This window comes from Mycteria americana, chromosome 14 (assembly GCF_035582795.1).
Source record: "Mycteria americana isolate JAX WOST 10 ecotype Jacksonville Zoo and Gardens chromosome 14, USCA_MyAme_1.0, whole genome shotgun sequence".
In the NCBI taxonomy this organism is placed as follows: Eukaryota; Metazoa; Chordata; class Aves; order Ciconiiformes; family Ciconiidae; genus Mycteria; species Mycteria americana.
The window spans coordinates 10,791,567-10,808,270 of NC_134378.1; the positions used below are offsets into that span (position 1 = coordinate 10,791,567).

At 41.3% G+C, this 16,704-nt stretch overlaps 1 long non-coding RNA gene across 2 annotated transcripts; it reads right to left on the reverse strand.

The window, feature by feature from the left end:
• Positions 1-5,457: 5,457 nt before the first annotated feature.
• Positions 5,458-10,732, reverse strand: LOC142416944 (uncharacterized). 2 transcript variants are annotated; one of them, XR_012777852.1, is made up of 3 exons: positions 10,646-10,732; positions 8,844-8,981; positions 5,458-7,398 (listed from the first exon to the last, which is right to left on the reverse strand). It is a non-coding gene; the product is annotated as an uncharacterized LOC142416944 (long non-coding RNA). The 2 variants fall into 2 exon arrangements; XR_012777851.1 differs by having other exon boundaries at positions 5,458-7,402.
• Positions 10,733-16,704: the final 5,972 nt, after the last annotated feature.

A 16,704-nucleotide genomic window follows, 5' to 3' on the forward strand; every position in this document is an offset into this window, starting at 1 on the left:
TGGAGGAAACAATGGGGAAAAGTTAAAAATTGTTTTCCATAATTTATTACCATCAGGTAAAGAAAAAAAGTATATCCTTGGAAATGCATGTTCATTTACATTCCTAGCAAAATCCATCCTGAACATAGCAGTCACCTACAAAGATACAGAAGACACTGAAAATAGGGCCTGGAATATTATTATCCAGTTGATGCTCTTTTTCCCATGTGCATTTTTATGCAAATATTGTTAGTTTCGCCACCTCCAATGATCCTTAATTCCCACTGAAACCTCTGAGAGCCGAAGGTCTTCATCATCACACAATTATTTTATATATTAAAACATGACTGAGGACAGGAGGTTAGGCTGTCGTAATTGCCGTGTGCGGCTGGCGTTCCCCGTGCATATTTTTGTGCTGCAATGACAAAGGCCACAAGTCAAGAAATCACTTTCGCACATGCTCAAATCCTGCCCTCCTCAAGACCACATTTAAGTGCGTGACCAACTTTAAGTATTACCTTGTGCATGTTGTTAACCACATGCTTAAGCGTGGTCTCAAATAGGGATGCATTCCTGAATCCAAATCAATCTATCAAAATAGCTGCAGGTGAAAATTCTTCATACGTGCTTTCTGTGTACGTAATGAAATATGCGTGGTCATACAAGTACAGGCCTGTATTGCCGTTTATTTCAGAAGAAAAGAAGGTATTTAGTTTTATGTGCTTGCAGTTTAAAAGCTGCCTCTGGAAAAGCAGGATATTTTCCTGAGTGTTATATTGGTTAGATATTTAATGCTCAGAAAGAAGGCCAGCAATTAAAAAAAAAAAAAAAAACAGCATTTCAAAAATATATATAGTTTTTGTATTTTAGACTCTGATATTTTTTCTAGAACATTTCCTTATGAAGCCTGTTTCAGACTAATATGTAAATTTTAAAAAGTAAAATGTTGTATAACCTTGTAGTTTGAAAATAATCAAAGTGATTCGAGATACATGCTGGGTACCCAGATGGATAATATTTTGTTTTTCTTTGTGAACGGCTTTTGTCTTAAAGCTAGTGTGAAAATCTAGAAGAGGGCCCCACATGATTGATCACCACAAGCATCAGAAGGAAATGATTCACCACAACACTGTAACTGAAACTGCTTCAACACCTGATTGCAAACTTCACACTGGGGGACTAATTAACTGCTGTACCTGCTCAGAGATTGCTGCAATGCACAGGACACCTCATCTAGCATAATTCCAGCTGTGAATACCCACTGCCCTGACTGGTTATTATTGGCGGAAAGGTACATTGCATTCCGAAGTGCATGGAGAAGTTAAAAATAGATATTTTTTTACTGATAAGAAGGCATTAAATCATAATGCCATTAAGACATTGTTTAAAAAAAAAGTAAGCGTAACAGGACCTCAACATATACCTAAAGTGAAGTATACACCTATTTTTTTGTCTCACGACAGGACTGCTTTTAGATTAAGGGGTTTCCTACTTTTTCCATGAACTTCATTTCAGGTATAATATTAACATTTGTGAAACATTTTCAGAATTGGCAGTATTAGGAACATAAGGTTCATATTGTCTGAATTTAGATATAAAACAGTACATGAAATATCATCCAGCTACCCATGCATTGTGCTCATAACTAAGCCAATGTCTGAGCAGATTTATCATCAGGAATACAAGTTTGCAGTCTGCAAACAGAGATAATGTATTCCTAGCAAAGCATTTATACGTAGTGATTAGAAATAATGGCAGAATGGCTGGCTGTGGGGGGTTTTTTAGGGAAGAAAAAAAAAAAAGATGAATTCTATTAAGTAATTTTTTTAGCCTGACAATAGTTACATGGCTGCAAATTAATCTACTAAAATATAGGTTTTATAACCAGTGTCCAGAAATGTGGTGTTCTTTTTCACTTCGTGGACAATGTCAGTTGTTTTGACAAATAAAATATTTCTTCCCTTTCCCCTCTTCTCCTGTCTCCCCCACTCAATTTAAATTTAAAAAAAAAATAAATTTGAATACTGTTTCAAGCAATAAAAAAAAAAGAAGCCCTACAATTTGGCAAGAGTGTAGAAGGATTTGGCAATAGCAGAGAATGATTTCTCCTTTGTTCTCGTTTTCTAAATGATTCTGATAGTTTGTCTTGATGAGATGAAGAAATTGGTGAGCTCTTCAGGAAAGCAACGCAAAAAGCCGTGAACGCAGTGTCACAGTGACATCAATGTGATGCTCCTAAAAATAACTATGCACAAATCTCCATCACATTCGCAGGTCTCACCACGAGCAAAGTTCATTAAGCACCTACAGTAACAGGTACATTTCTTGCTCATCAAATGTTATTTTCCCTTTAAAAGCCTGCAAATTCTGTGTATACAGAGAGCTCCAATCACTTGCATTAGTGTGTCTCCAAGGGAAGATTTAGGGAAAAGATTTTTTAACCTGCCCTATAAAGTGATCATGTCTGTAAAGCCCCTAGTCCCGATGTCTGTGCAGTATTTGCAAAAATCCCACAGGTTTGCCCATGCGCAGCTGTGACAGGCAGAGCGGCGAGGCCTCCCCTTCAGTTTTTCCACTCGCCTTTCTCGTCTCCACATTAAAAAGTCAGGAAGAATGGCTGGCAAAAGAGAGCAGGAATGAGTCAATACACAGCTGCAAGATTTAAACATATGATGGCCAGTCATCTCGCAGCAGCCTCGCTAAGAGAAATTACATATTGCATTGCAAATTTGCCCTAAACTGCTGTCTTCTGAAGATGTTTCCTGATAGGCATGCATATGCATATTTTTAATGTAAATGAGAGTTTGAGGACTAAACCAAGGTTTGCTGTGTATTTTGCCTTCTAAATTTGCAGCAACCCTGAGCTCAGTAGCAAACTGCTAATTTCATACTTAGCAAATTCATTTTATGTGTGTAGACAGTTGGTAATTTCATCTATACGTGTTCCCAATATTAATCAGAAATATACTTCCTGTTCACAGTGTTTCATAGAGAAAGACAAAGCGCACATCTGAGGTAGGACTTCTCCAAATTTCTCTGGCAATCAAGCTCAAGATTTTGGGTCACACTTCCCAGTTATCTGTAATCAGATATTAAATTACTGCTCGAGTTCACCCTAATCTTCTGGGAAGAAAAAAGAACCCAAAAAGAAAACCTAGTACTTACTGAAACATCACAACCCGAAGAAATAAAGTTCTTCTTCCTCTAAAACTAGAGCAGGGAGGAAATGTCTCCCAAGTGGCCCTGACCACTCGAACACAGCCAGAAGCTCAGCTTTGACCTGAAACCAACAGCCTGGAGGTGGGGATTGAATCACCGCATCCTCCTGGGTCACCTCGCTGAGATTCACCCGCCAGGCGCTAACTCCGTCAGCCACGCTGATGCCTTTCGGGTGCAGAGACTCGTGAGCTGGAGCCGCTAAATTGATAGGCCAATTTCACCAATAGGTGACGATTTTCAATCAAAATTAATCTGGGTTGGATTCACGTGCAGTTGTTTTTCCCTAGTAGGCTCTGCTGCTGTTATGGCATAAAAGTTATGACTCAGATTTAAAGAAAAAAATTAAATCAAACTAACTTGAAATCCAATAGCTTAGTAGTTAATAAAACTAAGAAAATAGGATACTTGTAAAAAAGTTTTACGAAAAGGTCACGTGATCATTTCTCAGAATGTTATTTTCCCTTATTATTTGGCTGAAAAAAGCACCCCCCTGTACTTAATACCTGTCCAGCTACTGAAAAAAATGAGTGAAGATATTCACAAAGTTACTAAGTATTAATCTTCCTTACAATAAGTTCCAAGTAATGAAAAAAAAAAGTGCAAGTTCAAAGGAACATACCAAAAAATACTCCCTGCTCTGATTTGACCCCTGCAGAGATTACAGGGGTAAGGACACAGGTTAAACACGGTGTCAATATGAACAGTGAATTTCTGTGCCTGTTTCACTAGGAGTTTTTAATGGACTTACTATATTTTGAAGGTCCCAAAATCAGTATATAAAATCTATGGCTTCTGACAGAAGAGCAATATGAAATAGGTTTTTTTGTGGGTGGAGCTGAGAAGACTGCATCTCTTACCTGGGAAGCGGAACAAGTCATGTCAATAACTATCGGAGGAACGGGTCCATAGAACAGAACAGTTGCAATGAGCCGCAGGACCCTGCTGGGAAGGGGACGGGTGACTGGCGAGGCAGAGACCAGCACGCCCGGCGTGAACCTGGGCAGCGCGGAGGGGAGCAGGCTGGAGCCGCGCTTGGCCTACGAGCAAGCGAGGGGGATATTGATAACGCACTAAAGCTTCATCGCCGGGGAGGGGGGAGATTTGGCCCGCAGAACAGAAGCAGGCCGATGGAGAGAAAGCGGCGCGTGTCTTTTCATACGGCCACCTCCCTCAGAAACCTCCCGCGATGCCACCGGCCGCTGCCCGGCTCCCTCCCAGCTCCTTCTGCAGGTGTAGATCAGCAGCCGACAGGCCTCCTGCGCGCCCAGTGCTCCCTCGCCACAGAAACTCCTCCAGACTCTTTACTTAGCCCGTCACATCGTCCTTCTCACCTGCGGTGTGTTCCCCCGGTGCCGGCCACCTTTAACACTTTCCCCCCAGCCGGCTGTCTAGGACACATCATTCTCTATTAACTGCCGGGCATCGCCGCAAAGAGCCTGCTCGCTGTTTACACGGGCATTTTCTTGACAAAGCAACACTTTATACTTTGCAGAGATTGGGCTAGCTCTTCAACTCCTCGCTTGTTTTTTACACCCAGTCAAACTCTGAGCAAAGATTAAATTAAACGGGAGCTAACTTAATGAGTTTTTCAAAACTGTAGGGTGAATTTTTCATCGAGGGAAGTGCAGCCACTTCTGGAGTCGAACGCAACAGCTCGTAAATAACATGCAAAAATTCAGTGCAATGGCAGAGGAAATTTTAGGAGACTGCAATGTAATTTGTCAGTTGTGGACTAATGGAGACTGGGTTGTAACGTGCTCTTGCTTTTCTGCCTGTGTTTGACTGAGCATCTTTGTTTTGCGTCCATCCTCTTGTCTAAAATTATTGTACGCTGTAATAGAGGGTGACCACAGGAAAAGACGAAAAAGAAAACATGAAAAAAGAAACCACAAAAGGACACTACTGCGTATCAAAATGTTGTTCCAAATATACACAGGCAAGATGAAGAAAGATAGAACAAAATTGCAAAAAGAGGATGGAGCAAATAGGTGTAAAATTATTTGTGCTGCTCAGCTGATAGGTATGCTAGGGTCAATCACGGTTTTGTGATTTATGAATAAGTGAATAAAGAATTATTTTATCAGTCCATTTCTCATATGACTACTTTATTGACACAATATTTAACTATGATTACTGGGACTTAAACACTCAACATTTCCCAAATCAGAAGAAAAGGATTTCCAGAAAGGATAGGAGGAATGAGTATTCCTTATCTATTTTTTAGCAAACTGTCAAGCATCAGAGATAATTTACCCCAAATGAGAAAATAAATCAGTGGCATAATAATTTCCCTGCTGGTGAGATGTCTGTAACAGGCTATATACATACTGTCCAGTTATGTTTCCAAATTCTAATTATGCATGCTTCTTAGTCATAGCATTAATAACATGGATTAATACTCTACACATGTATATGACCTCCACCCAAGAATTTCAGAGCACATTTTTAAGGATTCATTTATTAAGGATTACAAGTCAACTTCATATATGCAGAAAGTGAAAATGCAAAGAACTGATGAAATTGAGTCATATGGAAATTCAGTGGCTGAGCTAGTAAAGGAGCCAGGTCTCCTAATTCTCAGCACAGGTTTTCCTGTGTAAAATTTTAAATATTTTGTACAGAAAATTTTAAATATTTTCATTGCAGAACTGTTTGTACACCTCTTTATTTTATAAATAATATTCAAAGACAATAGAAGAGATGTTTTGCGCAGCGTATCAACTCTAGCAGTGTCACTAAGCCTTACAATATCGGGGTTTGTTTAAGATTCAGTTCTGGGAGGCAGAAATGTTCTCATGTGTTTCCATGAGAACTGTAAGTATTTTCTCGAAGTTATTTCTTTATTTCTTTTAGTCTTTCTGAATGAAAACAAAAGCTTGAAAATATGAACTGAGACTACATAAAGTCTCAAAAATCACACAGAAATAAAATGGACCCAATATTTTTAAAACCTAAGGCTCTAGAAAATCAGTTCTACTACTTGATTTCTCATACTGTTGTTTGGCAACAGAGTCTTGGTAGTATTATACAAATAATGCAGATAGGCAGTAACATTTTAAAATCTTCCCACTTGGGTTTTGTCAGTTCCAGGGTTGGCAGGTGTACATTTTAACAGAGGCAAAACTCATCTCCTTGAAACTCATGTTTTCAGAAGATTAGGTTGGGTAATCAAAGACAAAGCCCTTTCCCTAGAATAGGCAGACATACAATTGCAAAGGGCTTTGATTTGAGGTATCAAGGTGTTGTATATATATATTTTCCCCTCTCCAAATATAACTATCCACTGGAAAACTGAATGCAACAAAATAGCTTATGTAGATGAGTTTGCAGCGCATCTGTTCATTTTTGATCTAAACAGAGCAAGAATCTTACTTGGTATCTTGACATAACACACTTCATCTTTGTATATGTAGTGAGATCTTTCCTCTTATAAACAAACCTCTTCCTGTCTCCATTTTCTACTGGTATCATCTATAGATCAGCATCTTTGTATTACATACTTCTGAATTTTCTTTTCCTCCTCTGCAATATGCTCTCCTGACTTCAAATTGAAATGCACTAAAATGCTTCTAGGTGACACATTAGTAGCAATTGAAGCTGGTTTAGATTTTCCATAATAACAATTTTTATGGACATATGTAGATGAGTGTCTATGGGTATGCTTGTGGATGTATACTGCAATCTGATTTAGTAAAATCATGTTTGATCAAGGCCTATGAGTTGTAAAATTCCAATTAATTTTAATAATTGTAAAATTCCAGTTTCCTTCAGTGGGGTTTGGATTGCACCCATGTTATTCAAGGAACGAAAAACCTCACTAGCAAGGCCAAACCTAAGAGCCACTGCCCACCTTAAATGCAAGGGTCAACACATACAAGAGGGCATATAATTAAGCACAAGCTTAGTTAAACACAATCCAGAGTCGTTATGAGAACAAGTGGAGATAAAAATGATCGTGATAGGTGTACTTAAGGAGAAATAAAGACGTTTGTAGCCGTTAGGGTCACCTGGAACACCCTTCCAAGGGAAGCTGCGAGGTGACTTCGTGTGACCTGGTGCCTGGGGATGCAGGAGGTGGACGCGCTGCTCTCGGGGTGAGGCTCTGCTGCTCTTTAAGTTGCCTGAAGTCTGTTCTGCTGCTGAAGGGCTGCTTCTGCCTCTCCACCTCATCCCGCTCCTGGTTGCCTGGCCCCGTTATTCCTGTCTAGGGCAAAAAGAACCTTTTCCTTCATATTTCATGCATTTCTACAGCCATAACATGAAGCCCTGATTTACAGGGTCCTTCAGACTCTGATACAAGTCTACCCTGAGCAGGGACTCGCAGACCTTTACAGGAATTGCAGCCAGAGCTTAGCACTGCCCATAGCCTTTCCCATAGACTGCTCTGCACGCACAGTCGGCAACGGCAGCGCCCATGCTTACCCCAAAAAGGACAGACAGACAGAAGAACCACCATATTGCTTTCGGTGGGTAGGAAAGGGGCAACGGCCTCACCTTCCCTCAGACCTCTGTTACTCTGACATAGACTTTCACTCCTCTTACACAGCCGAGCTCCTCTCTTATAGGGAGGTTTCAGTCCACTGTAATTAGATTCCACGGATTTAATCCCCTGGGAATGTAGCAATTACCATATACCTGACAAGTGCTAAATGCTGCATTCCGAAGGGATTATCACCTCCGGCTGAACAGAGAGAAAAGAGGAGGGGAAGAGAAATTTCTGCTTCCCCATGGGGTGGGGATATGATGAAAACTGCCTGATTTGCTGCAGCTGCTGGCTCTCTGTAGGACAGGAGGAGAGAGCAGGGCATCCAGGAGAAGGCATTCCTGAGAAGGACCCGACAAAATGTTTATCTGGAATAAAAAGGATATGGATAATGCCGCACATGGGGGTCACCCTTCCCAGTTCTTGTGGGGCTTGCTCCAGCTGGTGTGTGTTTATAGAGGGATTTTTATTAATACTGTTGCTACACAGAGCAAATACACTGCAGAATAAGTGAGATTAAGGCAATTGGTTTAATAGACTTCAGCAATAAGTGAGATTAAATCAATATCATATGCACAAAATGTGGCATTGGCAAAGAAGAGGCATTTATGTAGTGTTTTTGCACCCTGTGATACACAATTTATTACAGCTTTTTAAAAAGTACAGAGTTGGTATAAAGCTCCTTCTATTCTTTTGCATTATCTTATCTCAGTTATTTACAAGATTCACAGTGATGTTGTGAGGGCATCATTCATTGTTGATAAACTGCTTGGGATCATCATATAAAAGGCATAATTTAACAGCATGATAATAGCAGCATTTATATACACTAATATTCACCCTGGCTGATTCTGAAGTGTTTTGCAGGCTTAGCAAACTGGAATTAAGGGACAGCTTCTCTGCTGGTCTAACCAATGCTCCTCCTAGTGAGATTATACCAGGTCAGATCCAACTGGAGGTAAAGGTCATCAAAGCAAAATAATTTGATTTTGATATGAAGTGAGCACCCTGCTGTTGCAAAAACTGTTGCCGGGACTCTGATGAGCAGAGTGGGGTAGGATCGGCTTTATGTCTCATGGCAATGACAACGTTTTGTCCCCAAGAACGTGCTGTGCGCTGGCTCACTGCAGCTGGGGAAGGAGCCACCCGCTGAACTACTTACGCTTCCTGCCACACCTCAGACCAAGTCCCTAGTACAGAGAAATAGCCTGCCATGTCGCTGCACTGCACCGGTTATAGCAGCAAACCCCTCCCCAGATAGATACAGCTTGTCTGGGCAGTACCAGCCTCTTTTCTTCTCCTAGAAGTAAAAACGTACTGCTGTATTTAAATAAATAATATATATAATGTATAAATATATACATTATTGCGGAGAAGCAAGAACAAAGAAAAAAAAATAAAACCAAAAATATTTTAACAATGGGTGAGAGTCGATCAGGTCAGAGGGAGAGCAATTGCTGGAGTCCTGATAGAGACTGAACAGGAGAACCTTCACTGCCTGTGAAACCATGCTTGCACTAAATCAATTTATGATACTGTAGTTCAGTCCTGTACTTCTAGTAAGGTTTTACCTATTTTATTCCATGAAGTGAAATTCATTAACCTAGTTGTATGAAATCTGTACTAGTATTAAAATTTATGCACACCCCTGCAAATGCACACCTCCAGCGAGGAGGCACAGCAGTGGCTGACGCCAGCACAAACGACCTGGTTTGCCTGGCTTTGCAATGGCATCGGTGAGAATTGAGGAGGGATGCGCTCCTCACCCATCCACTGCGCTAGCGGGAGCCCTGCCCTATAGACAGCAGTATTGGCAAGACTGTGACATCCTGCTATAATGTTTTCATGCTGTATGGGAGAAAACCCAGCTCTGCATAGACAGATGCATGTATGCCAAGAGCTTATATGGGTGCTGAAATGGTATTTTGAAGATTTCAGGATGATAAGCCAAACTTTTTGTGGGTCTTTCATGAAGGCCAAGGTCACATATATATCCATTTAATGCAGGCTAGATCCATACAGGGTTTGTCATATGACACCATCTGCATTCTTCATCACGTACAAATCCATTGTTCGACTGAAATAAACCAAGTGCAGGGTGTGGTGTTTCTGCATTTCCTAACTCATTAGCAAGAGTTTTAAGATTACTCCTGTCTTTCAGTAGCATGGTAAACCTGTTAAAACAAGCAAAAAGAAAATAATTAGTAGTTGGCTAACAATAACAGGTCACTTGGATTTCTTGAAAATCTCACTTACTAGCACAAATCCCTTGATAGCAACAGCAGTGTGTGCTGCTAGTTCTCGTAGCTCTTCTGAAAATTGGATTCAGAGGTGCTAATACAATTTCTATTAATGTTCCCAGGGACGTCTCCCTGTTCCATATGCTCTGGGACACAACCTGCTAATTCTTCTCTATCTGTTAGACCCTTACCGAGTCACTCCGCTTAGGACCAATACTGGCATCGATAAGGCGTGCAGTTGCCAAAGGCGATAGGAAGGAATGGGATGCAAACCAGGGAAAATAGCCTGTAAGACTGCACCTGTGTCAGACCAAAGGGAAGGCACCGCGATGCCGCTCCACCCCAGGAGGGACTGGGGTGCGAATGAGTTGACGTCTCTGGCAGTGTCGTTCCTACTCCTTTTAGGCACCCAGGAATAGCAAGCCAAATCATTCACGGCTCTCCCCTTGTCTCCTCAATCCAGTTCCACGCTTATTTGTGAGAAAGGTGGCTTGGCCTTGGCCAAACTGTGGTCCTTTATTCCTGGAGCAACAAATTTCAGGGTAGTGCACGCTGCTAACCAGCTTTGAGGCAATTTCGGTTCTTTTGGAGTTTCACAGTTATCCCAGAACACGAGCCTCGCGTTACCTACCTTCTTACCCGAGAGGGCACAGTCCCTGTCCCCCCATCACCTCCCTGCAGTCAGCAGGGTATGTCAGACCCCTCTGCCCTTTTAAAACCTCACCTGTGCCTCTAACTGCATGTGAAATCTTGTCCCTGTTGAAATCAGTCTTGAACCTTCCACTGACTTCAGTAAAGCAAGGATTCGCTTCTTGGCTAAGAGAAAATAAAAAAAAGGGAGGAAGACCTATTGACAAGTTAATCCTCTCAGTAGGTCTGGGCTGGCATTAAAATGGTTGCAACCAAACCCAACCAGCTAATGACACCAACTTAAAAACCTGTTCTTGTCTTTCTTTGCAAGCTGTCACAGGGCTTTGTCTTCAAATGGGGGGAAGAAACTATATGCTCTGCAAGTGAATGAGACACATGCATGTGATCAGGGTGATCAGAGCATGCAAAACACATTAGAACAAAACATACACTGAGGTCAAAGCAACATAAAAATGAAAGCGTTTGTGTTCCTCATTTGCTTGACTCATTGAATATATGGTTATGTACGTGCCTGAACCAGACTTGGCTTATTTGCCTTACATACTACGAAGTTGCATGTAATTACCTATACTGTTCCAATCGGCACCTGTTCTGCAGTAATTCCGAATTAATGTATTAGCCAAAACCTCAAAGGGATGAACAAGAATGTTAGCTGAAAACTGGTTGCTTCTAATTGTCATGAAAACAAATGTCAAAAGAACATGTGTTTCTACTTAGCTAACTCTGCTTACTAGGTTTGAAGCTGTTTTGTGTTAGTTTCTACCATTTAAATTAAATGTTTTGTCTCTAACATACTTGATGTGGCTTTAAGAAGCTGTGCTTCCCCCCCATCCCCCTTATGAATCTTAATGTTTGGCTGGATTTGTTTGTAACATCAGACAAAAGACTGGCAGGCTGTGCCGGAGTGACATAGATTTTATGTTGAAACAAAGCAAAGCCAAAAAAAAAAATCAATTAGGGGTCATTAAAACCCAAACTTTTCAATGAAAGAAATACTGTAATGGAATAGTAATACTTTGGGGTTTAGGAGTTCTTTTAATTCCTGAAAGAGCTATTTTGCACTGCCCCTCCTCCACTTCATCTCTGTGAATCTGCTGTGTTGCAGAATGAGTCAGCTCTGGAATATCCAAACTCCACAGCTGTGCATTAGCATTTGGGAAGAGTATCACTGGGAGTTCATATTTTACATGTGGAAGCGGTGACGCTCTTTTTCAAGCCACGGAGAAAGAATGGTTCAAAACATAACACGTATAGATACAGCACTTGCCCTTCAGCAGCACTAAAGCAACTTTCTAACGGGAGTTTTCTACAGATTTCCTTGGGGCAACAATATGGCCCATCATGGAGATGGAACAAGCATAGCAGGGGCTGTGAAAAGATTTTCTGTACAGCACAATTTAGTGTTTGATGTCTTAAAAAGTGGAAGTCTGCTTTTTTTTTTCTTTTTTTTCCCTATTACTCGTTCCTTGAGGCCATCTCATTACAAAAGGAACACTGCATCTTTGTTTCCTAAGGAATGGAAGATCAACTTCAGTTCTTTCCATAACAAATGTATTATTACAAAAGAAAAATAAATCCTGCTAATCACAGCACTTCACTGGAGCTTGGCAGCGGAGTGGAGTTACGGTGATATGTTAAATCGGCAGTTCCCGAAGATGAGCTTGTGACTCAGCTGGGTTCACGATCTGGAAGTGCAGCAGGAAATGGACCGGAACAGGAATCTGAAAGCTTGAAACTACCGTTTTGTGTAAAAAACACAGTAGTGACAATTACACTTTGTATTTCAAGGAGAATTCAGTCACCAGCACAGGCCTGGGAACAGGAGCAAGACTGTGAATAGGGCCAGGTCTCTGAGCAAGGAGCGGGACACGGGAGCTAGCTGGGCCCGTTCCGTGGTGGCGGGGGCCAGGGCTCTCCCCGGGGTCCGGTGCACCCTGGCTGGAGCAGCCCCTTTGGCAGCCACAGCCACAGCCACCGCTGGCCCGGGACGGGGCGGTGAGGAGGACGTGTCTCCCGGCCATGGGAGCCGCGGCAGTGGGGGGCAAGGAAGGAGGGGACGATGTTCGAATGTCCAGCTCACATCTGGGCTGCATCTGTCCCTGCTTACAGAAGGACGTTTTGGAAATTTAGGCACACAAAAATGACTCCATTTAGGCAACCTGTATTGCGCCCATAGAAACACAAGTCCTCTTTTTATGTGCTGATGGGATGTGCTTTTTTATGGGTTTCAAAGTAGATTATCATGTTGACATAAAATTATGCTGCACTTAATGGGGGAATGTTGATTTACACCAGTGGAGAATACAGCAAATTCACTTTTAAAGTATAGATCATTAAGGTTCCAAATATATTAAAATGTTCTGCACCCAGTTTGCATTTGGGAGTGAATAACCTGCTTCCCGCTTAGCTGTGAGCTGCCGGAGTGCTCATGGCAAACACGCATTTTCATTTCAGTTTGCTCAATAGACATATTTGTGCAAAAGCCCCCTGAAGTAACCTGCAGGAAGGTAGGGAAGATCACATTTTGAACATGAGGGGACAGAACAACTTCAATACAAGCTACAGTCGTTACATTGGGGAATAATTAAGTCTCTTAAAGGCTGCCCTATACCACCTTCCTTTAAGGACTGTACCGTCCTGTCCGGCACAGTAGTTCTGCTGCATTGGAGATTTTAGTTCAGCAGGAATGTCATACCTTTAATTTGAACCATGTTAAGTGTTCATTAGTATAGTACAAAACAGAATACAAAACACTTCATTTACTGGATAACCGCACTGTAAACATGTTTTGCCTGGATTGTGATGGATGATAAGATCTATTCACAACATTATTTACAACAGGATGCCCAGTGAGTAATCTTTACAGTAAAATCTGTAGCATCGTGCACACAGCCAAGGTAAGTCAATTCTTAAGCTAATATATTTGACATATGTCATTTTAAAGAATGGCAAGTGAAAAGGGAAGACTTGGTGTCTGAGGACGCAGAAAAGCTGCCTTCTATTAAATTACACAGGTGAGAACAGCAATTTTCTGTACACCTTAGATGGCATGAGTAATGCTGCAAATGTCAGTTGGATTTATTGAGATCTGCAGAGAATATATTTGTCTTACAAAGGAAAGAGGATTTAACTTACACATCTAATTTTTCATGAGGGTTTGGAAGCCATTTTAAAAGTGGAACAAGTATCTCTGTAGTCTTTTTCCAGTCTCTTCTTTTTATACTCCTCCTCCCTCCTTGAATCTGGCACTTATCCCAAAATGCACACCATGTTCAAGAGAGGGAAAACACTAACCCTGTATAATTTGAATAAATGAGCTCTACATATATTGCCACTTTTAGTTCAAATTATGCAAAAATCCAAGATAAATGAGGCTGAGCATAAAAGCCCCTTAGTGTGTAATTCTAAATACTAAAATGGTGTATTTTTCCAAAACAAGAACCTTTTTTTTTTTTAATTTGCATACTCTGTCGACTTTTGACCTGCAGTAAAAATGTAACACAAGTTGGTAAGTGACTGAGTCAGAACAGGACCTTCTGTTTGCATCATTCCTCCTGCCTTCTGGAGTTTCAGTCTTTAGCAATTTGCTTAGATTTATAGTCATCTACTGAGCAGCTACAGTGTGTAACTAAAAGCTCTTGTCTTTAAACATGTAAACTGTTAGATTAAAATTCCTGGGCTTCAGGATATACAGAAATTCCATGGGTCAAATTATAGATAATAAGTATGGATCAAACCCTGAGATCCTTTTGGCTTGAATGTGTTTTTCAAGCACAGCTGTAATAAACAAGCAGGGTGCCTCCTCCAGCACTCGGCTTCCAGATGTGTGCCCAGTGCAGCAGCGGTTTGGGGACGAAGCTCTCTTGCAGCTCTGATGAGCAGCATGAGGAAAGAGAAAACAATAACGGGATAAAATCAGGACTAAAGTTCTTACTTGGCCTTTATTCAAGCTAATTTCTATTCCCTTCTATTTCTGTTTCTATTCTAATTTCTAAACTATATGGATTATCGTTACAGAAATGGGATCCAGATATTTCAGTGTTTCAGGGCAGTTGATTGGGATACAGACTTTTCCAGTTATTAATCTGCACAGACAAAAATGCTAAAACCGCTATGTTTTCAAAGCATCATACAACTGCTCATAACTTTTGTAGGCATTAAGTTAGAAAATACTTTGAAGATCAAACCCCAGTTCTTTTTGCCCGAATTGTGTTTGTTAAAAAGCACTGGAACCGTCAATGTGGTGCTTACAGCAGAGAGTCCCCTCACTTGACTTTACTGCACGCTCTGAGCCTGAGGATGAGCAAGGAGGACTAAGCCTGGACTGGCAGATCTAGCCATCGCTCCCAGCCCTGTGCCTGACAGCCGCATGAAAATCGCAGCACCTCTTAATTCCTGAGCCACCCTGGTGTTCAGAAGGATGTTTTAAGGAAAATTGTATTTTTTAATGAAAACAGTGTGGTAAATTCAGCAATCAGAGCAGACAGGAGGTGGTAAGGTCTGACTGGACCTGGAGGCAACTGTGTTTTATCTCTTCATATCAGAGAGAAACAGTGGCGGTGTTGGGAGCGGAGCTATTGCAGAACTGGCTCCCATATCACTGTTCTGTAATCATCCAGCTAATTTCAACACATTTACCCAACTCCTGACACATTTACCCACATTAATGCCGAAATACAAAGGCTACAGGTAACACAAAAATTAAATAACCAGTTGTCCTTACATTTCTCCAATCTCCCTCCTTTGTTTCAGTAAGCCCTTAATCATGCAAATAGCTCTGGCTATTGACCTCGGTGGGACCTTTTCAACAGTAAAAGTCCCCATAAGCCCAAAGGGAGCAATACTGGACCTGTTTCCAGTTCATATTTAAAAAGAAAAAAAATCATATATCTCATTCAGCTAGACCCTGGGAACCACAGAAATGAAAGGGGAAGGGGAAATGGTGCTACTGCAGTAGCTGATCGCTGCTTACCATATTTTGAGTCCAGCCACTGAGTCAATACTGTTTCAGTCCTAACAAGGCCATTTTGCTTGCCCAGGCTGGGTTTAGCTTTTAGGCCACAGAACTGTCCCAATGGACCTGCCCCAAGGACTCTGCCTTCGAGCAGCCACGTAGCCATCGGCAAGTCACTGGTCCTGGGGCCAGAAGTCCCTGTCGTGTGGCTACAACCTGGACAAGCCCCCATGACTACACCGCTGATGCGTCCGTCCCCTCTGAAAATGAGGGACGAAGCATGGCACAAAGCGAGGAGAGTCTGTTGTGCTCCCCAGCCAAGTGTAGGTCAGCTTTCTTCTTCCCATGCAGGGAAACACGAGTGGAGCAGAAGCCAGCGCTCGGTGCATTCACTCTGCTGCAAGATCACATTCCTTGATAAGGCAAGCTTAACGTGGAGCAACCCTTGAAGTTATCAAACTAATCATATTTCTGCTTCATTTCCACAATTACAGAAGAGGTCAAGTGGATCCTTCATTTTAATGAGTTGACTAAAATCTGGCAGCATGTTGTTATGAGGCAGATAATTTGTAAAAGCAGAGTGTGTTTTAGATCACATCTTCATTCCACATTGAATGGTAATAAAAGAGTACCTTTCTGTGGAAATGCTGCCTCTTTTAAAATATCTGTTAATTTAACTTCTATTATTACACATTATGGTTGTTGTCTGGTCTGCCTGTACACTGGTTTCATTCTCTGTATTCCAATTTTAACTGATTATAACTGAGTGGGAAAGTGCAAGACCTCTAGTTGAAATTCAAAAGAAAATAAATGGATTTTTTATGGCCTGAAGAATCTATTCATTACTAAATCATTTATCTTTGCAGAAGGAGTGCCTATATTCAGTATGCCTTCCTATTTCCCTAATTTTATTTCTCCGTAAGAACGCTCTGTGTTTGCAAATAAATCTCCATTGGACTTCCACTGATAGGCTTTGCTTTTGAAAGTCTGAACAAGAGTATAATTAACAATATTAAACACATATCAAAGGTTGTATATAAAGCTTGGTCATTGCTGTGTCTTCCCTAAAAATGAAACTTGGATGAAAATGTACAACAACAGTGTATGCTCCTGGGATTGTCAAAGGCATATTGCACCAAGGGGAAACGGAGCAGAGATACACATGACCTTTAAACAGA